We start from the raw sequence: 13,065 nt of genomic DNA, 5'->3' as shown, positions 1-13,065 counted from the left end.
TCCCTTTTTGATGTGCTAATGTGATAATTGCAGTTTCAAAAAAAAATGTCACAGCAAATATTTGTTGGGAACCATGTGACAACAGCTTGCAGTCTGAGATCCTTTCATGCTGGCTATATGATGACCTAGTTAAAGTAGTACTGGGCATGAGAATAAGTGGTTCGTTTGCCCACAAAGGAATCTTAGGTTTAGGGGAAAAAAAAAAAGTATATATGTAACAACAGCCCTATGTTTTTGTATCATTCATGGCTCAAAATTTCCATTAACTAACAGACACACGCAAAAATGAAACAAATGTTTCACTTGTGAAGATGTTTTTATAACACAACAGGTGCACACTGACAGATTTATTTCTTTAAACATACTGTACAGAGATAAACCTTTCCTGCAGGCAATTTTAGTATATCTGACTCTGCTATTAATTTGTCTCTGTATTCTTCTGTGGCTTACTGCCATTTGTGCACTTCCTGCACAAATAATCTATGAAGAATTCCTGTGTTAAAATCAAACCACTTTTGATACAGTATGGAGCGTGGAGTGAACCAGAGGAATCTCCCATTAATCTCTCTACAATGGAATGGTGCACTTACACATTTCAAACATACTTTTAAACAGAATATGGGGAGATGTGTAGTTGATCAGCATTTTCTTACTGTGAATCTTGCTTCAAAAAACCTATTACTCCTACATGATACTTAAAAACAACATGGATGTACAACACTTAAAACTGATGTCTGTGCATTCACACAGGTGGTTATATTGACCTCTAATTTATAGCCTTCCAGGAATGCAGATGCACTGGAAATGATAAATCTTCTAATAATTCAATTGAGAGAGGGTGTGATTGAGTACTTTCTGCTGCTATTGGAGACCTTAAAACAGCAGACCATAAAAAAGCTGTGGACTGCTCAACAGTGTGGCACTGACAGTACCCCTAAAATAATAAGGCAGAGGAAGAATCTGGCTACTACCCCTTCACTTAATGTCACACTTATTTTTCTCTGTCTTTACAAATTCAACTAACATTTCTAAACTGCATGGTAGTTTGATAGACAGAGTGGAGAATGGAGAAAGAGAGGTGAGAAAAAGAGAAAGACAGAGATAGAGGACAGTAAAATAAAGTAATCTATTTCTTCCAGGATGTATGTTAAGTTTAAGCAAACACGACATGACAGAATGGAAACTCCTGGAATTTCTGCAGTTTTCAGCCACAGTAAATAACCCAGTCGTTTATCCAACTGGTGAAATGATCAGCGCAGATTGTGGAAATGGAGCGTAAGTCTCCTGTTACACTGTATCATCTTTTTGAGGTAAAATTCCATGAAGCTTGCATAACTGCACCAACTCTGAGGAATCTTGGAGGACAGACCGCTCAGCATAAACTTGAGGTTTCGTAAACTGCATTATACTGGAAAAAAAAACAGGACGCTAATGAGTCGGACACAGTACTGACGAAAACAACTTCAAGACTATGGATGTACATGATAAAGGAAATCAGAGACAGGCAGTGTGTTGCTATCAAGAATGTCTGTACCTGCAGAAATTAAGCTTGAATGGCCTCTCTGAACATTTCAAAGCAGAACAGTACATGCCAAGTATACTTGAATGTGGCCATTAAGAATGTGCCAGTATTTGCAGCTTTTGGACTTTACTCCTTAATCCCTGTGACCCTGTTTGTGAATGTGCCACATGCACAGAATAATTCTCCTGTCCCTGCTCATGTGAGTTCAACAGAGCTCCTGAGATTCGTGCAGAAGTACACAACAATGTGTGGTTGGCTGTGTAATTTAAAGTCCAACATTCATCATTCTAAAATGCAGCTGACTCAGAAATTATGGGAGAAGAGCATAAAACATAAGAGTAAGATGGGAGTTAAGTGGAAACAACACAGACAGTCAGAGAAACAACTCTGGTAAACATTTCAATTTAAGGCAAGAGAATAACCGTGCACAATATTTAAGTAGTAATGCAGTTAATATAGTGTAAGAAACCTTTATTCATGTATATGGAGATCATTTAGTACATCATTTATACCTTATATTTCTGTGCTTTTTGTTTCATATTGATCACTAAGTACTAAGTAAGTGTTACAACTAATACTAATAGCATGAAGTACTTAAAACTTTTTGCTCCTAATAACACAATCCCGACACATGTGGAAAAAAGTTTGGGCAGGTGGTCAAGGCTAAATGCAAGCGATACAGAACAGTCCCAAACACACACAAAAACCACCTCCTCACTGACTCATGTCACTGAGGGAAAAACTAGTCTTTACAATGACTCATGAAAAAGGAGGTGAATTAAAAAGAAAGACAAAATCATAGTGCATAAAGACTGCTATGGAAGATCACATTTTCTGCATTATGTAGATAAATCTAGCATGCAGCAGTTCATTTTCATAGAAGAATAATAAGCAGGTGTTAAATCATGTTTCCACTCATCAGTTGAGTTTAAAGATTGCACTGTAATGACAAAAGGCTCCACCACTAAACTACACAACTGACTATGAGGAATTGAGAGCTCCTAGGCACGAGCAGACAGGCTTTGAAGTTGTCCGACAGCACTTGAAAACACATGTTAGTGGGCTTTGATCTCATGGAGGGAACGCTTGCTCCAGAAAGAGCTGAGCCTTTCTCAAAGAGCCACTAACTTCACATGCTTGTGACAGGAGTGACCTGAAGTCTAAAATAAAAAGCAACAACAAACCACTCTCATGAGAAGAAGCCACTGACAGTTTCAACAATGACCAAGGAGGACATTTCTACGTTACTGACTAGTTTTTCCAAAGCAGGTTTGAAACCACCCGGCACAGTATTGAGGTACAACTGCTGCATGTTCCAACACGAAACCATCAATCCTAACTGTCACACACACCATTTGTTCATGTTCCCTCTCAAACATATTACGAAAAGCACTACATATTTCCACAACAGATTTTCTTCAGGTGTTAAAACCTGCTGCAGCAAAATTATACTGAAATGAACCTGAATATTTTTCACTAGGGAAAAAAAATATACAGGTAGACACAGAAGAATATGCATAATACTACTACACATTACAAACAATAGGTCACGCACCAAACATTGTGAATTTTTTTTTTTTTTAAATGCTCATAAGCGCATTAACATTTAAACGCACAGATTTCTGAAATCCTTGTTGCCTGAAACATGCAAGAAAAACAAGCAGAAAATCAGAGGTAAGGGTCTTGTTTACTCACTTGCAAAACAAAACAACGCCACAGACATCCAACTACAAACTTCCTGTCATCCTCCCAGTGAAATTAAATTGACTTGCAGACTGAAAGTATCTCTACACAGTTAAACCTCACATCGCAGCATACTGCCCGGTGGAATAATCCATGTTGCTCCCGCCTCAATTTTGCAGCCCTCCTCATGCAGCCACATGGAGTCAAATACAATTAGGATGAGAGCACACCCTTACCAAACGCTGAGGCAATCTCAAATGTTTCTCCGGGCCAAGGCAGCCTGAGGAAGCTCCGCTCCCAAAGCCTCCAACTGAGGAGTCATGGCCTCTAAAAAGCACCGGCAATCATGACAAGAAATTAAAAGCTCAGATCACAGGCAAAGTCATCTCCCCCTCCTCTCCCTCTCCCCAGCAACAATTAATTATTAAAGCCAGCCTGTCCAAAAAAGGGACAGGAGAGGAGCAGGAGGAGAAGAAAAATCATTATATCACATCATAACTCACCCTGCATATGGTGGGAAGACCAGTCTTAGCTCTTTGGCAACATTAGAAAACTGGAGATATGCTCCTCTCTGTCCTGGCAGTCAACCCCGCTTATTGGGAGAGCGATAGCACTGAAATATCGTGTCTGGAAAGCATCAATGCACACAATTCCTGCAAAAGGAGGAGGGGGGTGGGGGGACGGGGAGGACTATTGTTTACAAGGCTGCTCTGCACTCCTTTGGCAGAGTGAATGAATCCCAGTATCCCAGCTGCCCCGTTTTTCAGCGCAGCGGTAAATCACACTGTGGCCCAAGGTGCAGGGCTGCGTGATCCAGCTGGGACTGCTTCCACCCTCGAGGGGCTCCGCACGGCGAAAAAGCCAGGGTTTGCCCACGTCATGCAAATACAAAGCAAATTTACAACCGTTCACAGCAGAGCAGACAGACCTGCCGTGGGAGCAGGCCGAGATGGATGGCAAAAAAACTCGGGGAGCGGGACGTCGTGCCAAACTCTTGTCTGAGATTAACCTCAGGTATGGGGATATGATGTGCTCGTCAGCTGTGGGGCATGATGCGCATCCCCGCGACAGTATGTGCTGTATGCAGCCCCAGTTTCACAGAGTGGAGGTGAGGGAACATTTTAGCACAAATAAAACATAAAACTGTCAAGAGCACTTTATTGTGATGCTTCACTTGTTTACAATATGACACTGCAGACTGCCTGCTTATCAGTTTATACATGTTTTCATGTTTTATTACCAATAGTTCAAATTTGCAGAAATTAATGGGTGCAGTGTACATATGCCTTTGCACATGTCACCAACTCTGCATTTATTTAAAATTTCACAGTTTTATTTGGTTTACCATTACGTTTCTACAATGTTTATTTCCTGCATATGCACTCGTGTGCTCCTAGCATTCACCTTATCCTACTCCTGCAGTACCAGGATCAGGCTCAATTTAAAATAATAAGCTCTCCCTTTTCCCTCAATAATCTGTCTGGACCACTGAGCAAAGACCCTGGCATACAGCGGTATTTGAAAGATTCAGAGGATTGTGGATTGTTTACGTAGCTTTAAGGTCAGTGGGACAATTTGCAACAATATTTTCAAGATTTTAAACGACACAAAAGATAAAGCGTACTAACTCTTATACCATTTGGACATCTGAATATAGCACTGCTGTAATTATCTTACAAATTAACTAATTAAAACAAATTATAACTGCACTGTTTTATATCAGGAAATTGAGCCAGATGATACATAAATCAGCTGTAAACACTATTAACAAGATACAGTATACTATTATGCCCAGCAAAAGTTTCCTATTGGATGGGTGTGGTAGTGGTTTGGAGAAACACACAGGCCACACAGCCAATGGTCACATGGTTATTAGATTAATAATATAAACATTGTCACAAGACTTTCAGTTGAGACATTTAAGACGGCGTGACAGAATATGCCAAATAGTCTTCTAAAACCACAGCAAAGGACCAACCTTTAACCCAAGTATGGTCTAAATCTCATTAACTAGACATCTTCGCCACATGTTATCAGACAATTAAAAAAAAAGCCAAATATTCCTCCCCGTTATGGCAGCTATATTACTGGAGAAGTCTTGAATGCACACCAGCCTGGAGCTTCCATCGATTGCAGATGTGGTTGTCTACTTCCAGGTCTGATGGGAAATTCAAGCCTTGGGATGCTGGGGGGTTTTCTCCAGACATGGCGGAACCACCATCAACATCACAATCATCTCCATGAAAAGAAAAAAAAATCCTCAGTTCCTGTAAATGGCTCAAAGCAAAGCACCGTTTACAGTGCCTTTCCACACAAGAAAGCAGAGAGCCGACCATCTCAGGCCATTTCACTGTCCCAGTCTGACAACAAAGGATGACCTTGTTCTCCAGCCATCCTCAAATGAGACCATATGGTGTGGTCATATGGTTTAAAGAGAATGGGGAGATTCACCCAGTACTTCTACCAATCTTCACAAGGCGTGAGGCCAAACCCTCCTCCCTGACCTTTTCTGAACAGCCAATGCCACGTTTACACTAAGAGGAATAACTGTATCACTAACAGCTCAGTTGGCGTATCATTATCACATAAATATGCCATGACAGAATAATGCAGACCCTGTCTCAAGCTGTTCCCAGCCCTCCTTGGGTCATGTTTCAGATGCCTACACCATCGCTGCTAATACAGCACATTCTTGAAGCATACAAACAATGCCATTTCCCACACAGCTCTTAACATGCACCTGGCCATTACAGCTGTTTATGACATAGTGAAAAAGCTTCATTGTAAGGTTTTTTTGTTTTGCTTTGTAGACTATATGCCCAGAATAACATCATCCTGACCACACTGTTCACCCTTACCACTATACAAAAAGAAGGTCTAACTAATTCAATGTTAGCTTCTGCACTACATTAGCTGAGAGAAATTCAACCTTGTCACGAACACCGTGCATCCATTAACAAAGACACTGTTTTAATCACTTATGATAAGAATAAAAAACAAAGATCCATCACCAGGTACTTTCACATGTATCTTAACCAATAAAATGAACAAGAGCCATTTCAGTTTCATAATGGTGGTTGTCATGATTTTGCACTTCAGTATCAAAAAATTAACACTTCAGGTGTCTCTACTCAGTGTACGGGGAGTTTTTTTTTATATATGAATGTTTGTAGAAAATCAAAATTCAAAGCCTGAAATGCAGTATCAATCCCCAAACCTATAGCCTGACAGACAAGCTTTCATCAGGGTCCAATTTAAATTCTTCAAACACAACTGCAATCATATTCCAATATGACTGGAATCATATTCCAATCAATCCCACACATTTTGCTATTGTCAAGTCAGGAGTTAGGCACAAACACACAACCCTGCTACTAATTCAAGGCTTGTAGGAGAAGACAAGGTTTTTTTGTGAGTAATTTCAGTCAACAAAGAAACCCCTTTCATCTAAACTGTCTAAATCGAGGCTCATTTATCTCAAGCCATAAACGAATTTACCTTTGGAATGACTGAGGGGGCTGGGCTACATGCTAAAAAAAGCTGTGCATAGATTTTTCACATAATTCCATCAAGTCTAATGGTAATCTTGTGCTTCAAATTGAATCTTTAACACTGATGCAATTCACAGCATTCCAAACTTTCAGTTTTAATAAGCCTCACAAAATTAGGCAATATGTTTGTAAAGAAAACATGTGTCAACAATGATACTGGAATATAAATTATGCAAGACATGAACTGAAATGATTCTACTGAGAGTCTACAAAAATATACAATATAAAACTTAATGGCACTTAGACAATGTTTATAACTGGTCTTCCTTTAAACTGCTGATCCAAACCACAGCTTTCATCCTTGTTTTCAGAGCTTCTCAGATATTAAGTCAGGAAAGTGACTCTCACAATGATTTATGATGTAAAGGTAAGAGGAGCTTTCAGTAACCCCACTTCATGGGAACCATGGTCAGCACAATCAAACCCATTACACATTTCTACAATGCTTAAAAGTCATTGGTGAGCGGAATGTGAATGGACCAAACAACGATTACAACTAGGCTATTGTAAAATTGGGGAAGCCAAGGCTGACAAGTTTTGAAACTGGTGAAACACACAGTGTGTCACCACCACAGGACTCAAGCAGTGCTGCCCAATGGCCAGGTGATGCTGCCTTTCAGGGTCGTAAAGCACTTACCATAACTCCAGGACACAAAAAGTCACCACCTGCTTCCAACCAGCCACCTGGCTATTGTATTCCATTTACTGTGCTATTAATTGTTTGTAGTGGTTGCCGTTTGCAGACAGATTAAACCTTCATGCTTTTTCCAGAGGCTAACAAATTTCTCATCTGCTACAGGTTCATCATTGGGCTGGCAATCCTTCTTTCGCATTTTATCTTTCTTATTCACCGCCTCTTGCTGCTTTTTGCTGTAGTTTTTCAAGAAATACCCAGGGAAAATGTATAGTTTTGCAACATTATCTTTGTACTGAATGGTTATTTTTCATTGACTTCTGGCAGTCCCTCACTGTTCACACCACCTGGCTCTAAACAGGAATCAGCTAAAATATCAAGATTTCTTGATACCCACTTGCGGCTCATACAGTACTTAAATGGCCTGACACACTACATAATCTAAAGTGCTAAGATACATGTACACGGTGTCTCACAAGAAATCACAGTAGACTTGTGGCAAACTTGCGAGGACAATTAAGAGCTAAATTACAGATAAGATCATTAGGTGTGTACTGAGCATTCACCTGGGCATGGCCTGAAGCAGACCAGTAGAGATGCAGCCAAATAAAAAAGGGCAGAGCATGGTCAAAGGTTACCAGAGGGAGGGCATCTGGTGATGAGACTTCAGAGAGGAAAAATATGTGGTGTGAGCAGTAAGAGATAAAATCCAGAGAGCCAGGAACACTCATATTTTCAACAGACAAAAGTTAAGATGAAAGAAACTTTTTTATGACATCCCTGTGATTCTTCAAGGTAAGGCTATCCTGTTGCTTAACCCTAGAAGACTGACACAAGTCCCAGATGTGAAAACAGTTTTGCTTGGTCTGACATGGGATTGAAAAAGGTCAGGTAATTTAGCCTAAAATGACTGCAATGTCAAATCAGTTTTATTGTATTCATTTTTTAATTAGTTTTTCAAATTTACAGTCAAAATATTCCAAAGTTCAAAATAGTTTTGCACTTGTGAGAAACTGATCGCACCGACAGGAATACAGTACATTATTTCAACTTGCTAACAAAATCAAGCCCTCCTTCAGATATCATACATTCAATACGTATAACATTCTCATGGGACTAGTATGTATTTCCCCAACTCCTCTAACAGGACTGAATTCCATAGCTGGTGATAAACCATCTACACACCAGTGACACAGCTGAACTCACCCATCTGACAGTCACAGGGGAAATGACTAATGCCTGCTTGGTAGTTACTTCTCAGGATTATCATCTGCCAGCAATAAGCAAATTCTGACTGAACAAACACAATGCATCTGATAAACCAAATATCCATTCAAATAAAGCTTCATATAGGGCTCAGATGCCAAATATGTTCAAGACAAGGCAGCTATACTCAACTAATAGAGCTATACATGCAATCTATGTGAAGTATAACAGATGTATGGATGTAACTCTCCTGTCTGTGCAAAAACTTGGCAGCTTGAGACTTTGCAAAAAAATGCTGCCATGGTAGAGTCCTGAATGGTTCAGTCAGAAAGTTTCAAGTGCAGGTTCATCCTTATAGTCCACTAAAAGTTTGAATCTGAGCTGAGTCACTGGTTGATAATGACTGGGGGTTTAGCAACAGCAAAACATAATTGGCTCTCTCTAGGGTCCCATCATTGCACCAATCACTGGCACCCTTAAGTGACCCACCAAATACCTTGTCAGATGAGTTGCTCAGCTAATGTCTGTGAGGGGTACAGCTATCCTCCGGTGGCATTCAAATTTTTCTGTGGTGCACTGTGGGACTTGTAGTGTGAAAAACAGCCGTTGGCTGTATGAGTGTATCGTGAGTGTATCAAAGGATTGCAGTCACCATGCTTCAGTGCTCCTGCATGAGTGTAGAGGTTGTGACAGTGAGGCAAGCTTAACGCACAATTGTCAATGTCACAATCAGCCTGGAAAAGGGGGGAAACATACAAAAGGATCATGCTCTTTCCATTCTGTTTTTGCAAAAGCAAGTATCAATCTTTTTTAACACTGTAGTCTTAGTATTATCAATGATTACTGCTTAAGTTTAACAGAACTGCTTGTGAACAAGTACTAATTGTGCCTGAGGAGTCATTTTTTTTTTTTTTTAATTTTTAAGGAACCTTTATTTTTAAAGGGCAACACAGTCAGATCAAGGGCTTTTTGTACTGAAAATGATTTTTAAAGTAATTTTGGCCAAACAAAATGATTTCAGATCTAACCATTTTCTAATGCACATAATTATGGATTTAGAATGTGATTTGCAGAAAAGTGAAAAAGCATGGGTAATAAGGAGCGGGGAATTACTGGTACGTAAATCCACAAGCTGGAATAGCTTTTTGTCTGCTGCCACTCCAAAAAGTTACACAAACTCCAGGAGCCTTTGGCTTCTACAAACACAATTCATTGCCAAAGACGCAACACCCGTTTCTGCTACAGATCAGGCCAGCTCTCACAAACCTAGGGCTGTATTTTGGTAAAGGTACAGTTCGACCAGCCCTCCTTCAAGTTCTTTGTCCTCTCTTTGTCAAGTCTGAAAGCTCTTGGCAGCTGTAAACAAGGCCTCACTGTACTTGTTTGGTGAGAAAACGGAGCGTTGTAGTCTGATATCCAGGTCCCCTAAACAGGTCCATTTTTGTCTACGCAAACTCTATGGTGGCAGTGTTTTATACAACAGAGAGGTTTGTTAGTGATCTGCCTGAAAAAGGAAAAAAAAAAAAAAAAAAAACATTTCATGCAAATCATCTAAGTCTTAATGACAGGCTTTAGAGCCATCTGAGAGAAGCTCAATGATGGAGAGAACTCTATGGTTTATAAGGTGTAACTACTGTGCCTGGGTCTTCTCCCTTCCTTGACCCTTTAAACTAAATAAAAGGTATCAAGGTGTCTCAGAAGACTAATATCACAGACCCGATGCCTAAACTGAATCAATTTCTCATGAGTCATCACTGTTGTCAAGAAGCTTCAGCATCTATTCCCTCATGATTCCCTCTTATGAGACACACATCTGTCATTCTTCCTCGAAACAGGCATCTGTCTGAAATGTATTTATTCAATCTTAAGCGTTTTAGGTATTTTATATATTTTCATTCTCTGAACACACCTGACATGTTGTTTATCTACCAAAATGCATTTTAAGATTCATTTGCTGGAATCCCCTCATGCATTGTATGTTGTCCTAGAAGTGGATATTTCTAAACAGAGGCTAACATCTGTACAAATAAATAAATATAAATACTAAAATGTACTAACTGTAAATACCATACTCACATACCCAATAGCACTTTCTAAGTATTATTAATGAGAGAAGAAATTGCTTTTGGCTCACCCTATAAATTGTCCTCTTGTGCTAGACATGTTCATGATTATATCTTGTACTTAACCAACACAGTGCCCGAAGGCATGCGTGACATGATTCTGCCATGCAGACGTGCGAGTTTGAAGTGAAAGCTTACAATTATATTGACAAGGCATGGGTGGCTACCATGCTTTGACCCATCGGAGGACAATGATCTAAACTGACAAGCATAAATTACTTGTTGACACCTCAGGCAAAAGCTCCTTATGAAACGGCATATGCCGAAATAATGCGGTGAACTCCAAACGAATTATTGACTGAAGATCCAATAACTAATGTATAGAGTGTTACAAATAAGTCGATCATCAAAAGATATGTTGAGAGTTAAGCAGACAGTAAAAGCTATTAAATACTATTTTGAATATATCGTCAGTTTCCAGATTCTCAGTATACGGCATGGGGAAGCTCAAACAGACCAAAATAAAGGGAACATCAGTGCGCTAAAACGTGAATGTGATAAGGGTTACAGAAGTCTCAAGTCTCTCTAATTTAGAATTCATCCCTCCAAAGTGAATCAACGGGATTTCACCAAAATCTGTTTTTCTTACTAGCTGAACAAATGGCAAAGGATATGTGTTATTGTCAACACAGATCTTATATACTATATTAACATCTATTTCCATATAATACTTTCACCTTTCTGCACAGAATACCTCTAATCGAGAAGCGCAAGAGAGCGTGTGATTTAACCTTGCTTGTCTGTTACCAACTTTTTTTTTAACCCAACCCGTTGCGCACTTCAGTCTCGCTTAGTTGGACTTTCGCTCGCTCTTAGTTACGGGGATATTTCCCTCCCATTTCAACATGCAGGTTTGTTGTAGCGCTCTTGATTTATGCTTGCGTGCTACAGATCGCAACCCCTAGATGACCCCTGGATGCAACAGACTGCGTGAAAACATTAAAGCATAGGACAAGGGCTTAGTGTGAGAACGCTTCGTCCAAATGCTTTTCTTACCAAAAACTGATCATTAAAGTCAAATTAAACTAGATATTCATACAAGTGATTTGCTTTAGGTCGCCGGTATGCTGCATTATCGTACGACAAATTAATGAAGAAACCACAATGAAATCCACAATTCAATGTAAACGTATATTCAAATTTTAAAACACAGTTAACTGAAAACATTTTAGATGGCTGACAAGCTAATTAATTGGCTAACTAGTTAGCCATCCAGCTAGCAAAAGTTCGCTGGCTGAGCACCATCGAGCTGGCCGGCGACTTTGTTAAATCATGAATGCAATTGCTTTCTATTATAAACGAAAATCTTGAAACAACAGGACTGTGAAAAACCTCCAACAACGTATTTTTAAACGTAAAGCTAGGAGCTATCCTGATGCACACGAACAAACCTGTTGAATTCCCTAGTTAGCTAACAAGTGCAGAGCTAAACGTCTGCCGCTATAGAGGGCAAAGCATGACCGCACGCAAAACTCCGATCTAGCAAGTTACAACTGCAGTTGCTCTCTGAGATAAAGTTTGAAGAACAATTAAACTTTGCACGCCGGAATCCCCAAAAAACTGCTCCAGGTGAAACAGATCCACGAGTTTTAGACGGTACTCACCGAATGAAGAAACTTTGCCGTTCCTTCTGGTAGTTAAAGGCGCAGGGAGCTAGTAATAAAGTGTGACAAGCTTGTCTCTCCCAGCATGGCGGCTGTTCTGCTGCTCGGATTCAAAAAAATCCCATTTCGCCAGTGATATCAATCCTGATAGGGAGGAGGGGTGGAAGAGGGAGCGGAGAGCAAACAAGCAAGGTAGTGTCCCGGGGGGCGTTTTAAAACGCTCATTATGTGTAACAATGTCGCAAACAGCGCTTTTAAAAAATGAAACACTTTTCATTTTAAAATAATATTTTTTTTTTCTCGATGCGACAGCGGGGTAGTGAAAATACCTTGTTCAGTGTAGTAGTTACGATTACCTCGATTACAGTTACGATTGCCCTGCTGGCCAGCCTACATTGATACGGTAGACATAAAGATAACTTGTAATTCACAGAAAGAGTGCAGTTTGTCCGTAAAAGTAAGCTGACCACTACCAGTGATTTCTTTCCTGATTGTGGGGATTCTGGAAACAGTTTACTACGTAATAGTATTACATGGGTTGATAACGTTTATCCTACTCCGATGCGTTCCTCCTCACTTGTAAATAACAGAAGATCAAGAAGGTTCAGACCCACTTAATTTTATAGAACATCCAAATGAAATGTGCTAGTAAAGCACTGTTGGGATAAAACTGCAGGTCATATGTAAGGTTTATTCCACAATGGTATGTAGTGATATGAAACATCGTGGAATTGTCAGGCTA

General features: G+C 39.8%; 1 protein-coding gene across 6 annotated transcripts in view; it reads right to left on the bottom strand.

The window, feature by feature from the left end:
- LOC118777823 (semaphorin-4D-like) overlaps positions 1–12,409 on the bottom strand; it is a 47,513-nt gene extending 35,104 nt beyond the window's left edge. For 3 of the 6 annotated variants that reach the window (XM_036529016.1, XM_036529014.1, XM_036529009.1), the window contains exon 1: positions 12,324–12,409. The gene's annotated coding sequence lies outside the window, so the exon portion shown is untranslated. Of the gene's footprint in view, positions 1–3,217; positions 3,264–3,441; positions 3,508–3,708; positions 3,803–12,323 lie in introns of those variants that run through there. The other 3 variants (XM_036529012.1, XM_036529013.1, XM_036529011.1) reach the window with 3 other exon arrangements.
- Between the last annotated feature and the right edge of the window lie 656 nt (positions 12,410–13,065).

Source organism: Megalops cyprinoides, chromosome 5, assembly GCF_013368585.1.
Source record: "Megalops cyprinoides isolate fMegCyp1 chromosome 5, fMegCyp1.pri, whole genome shotgun sequence".
NCBI lineage: Eukaryota > Metazoa > Chordata > Actinopteri > Elopiformes > Megalopidae > Megalops > Megalops cyprinoides.
This window is presented reverse-complemented; position numbering and strand designations above follow the sequence as displayed.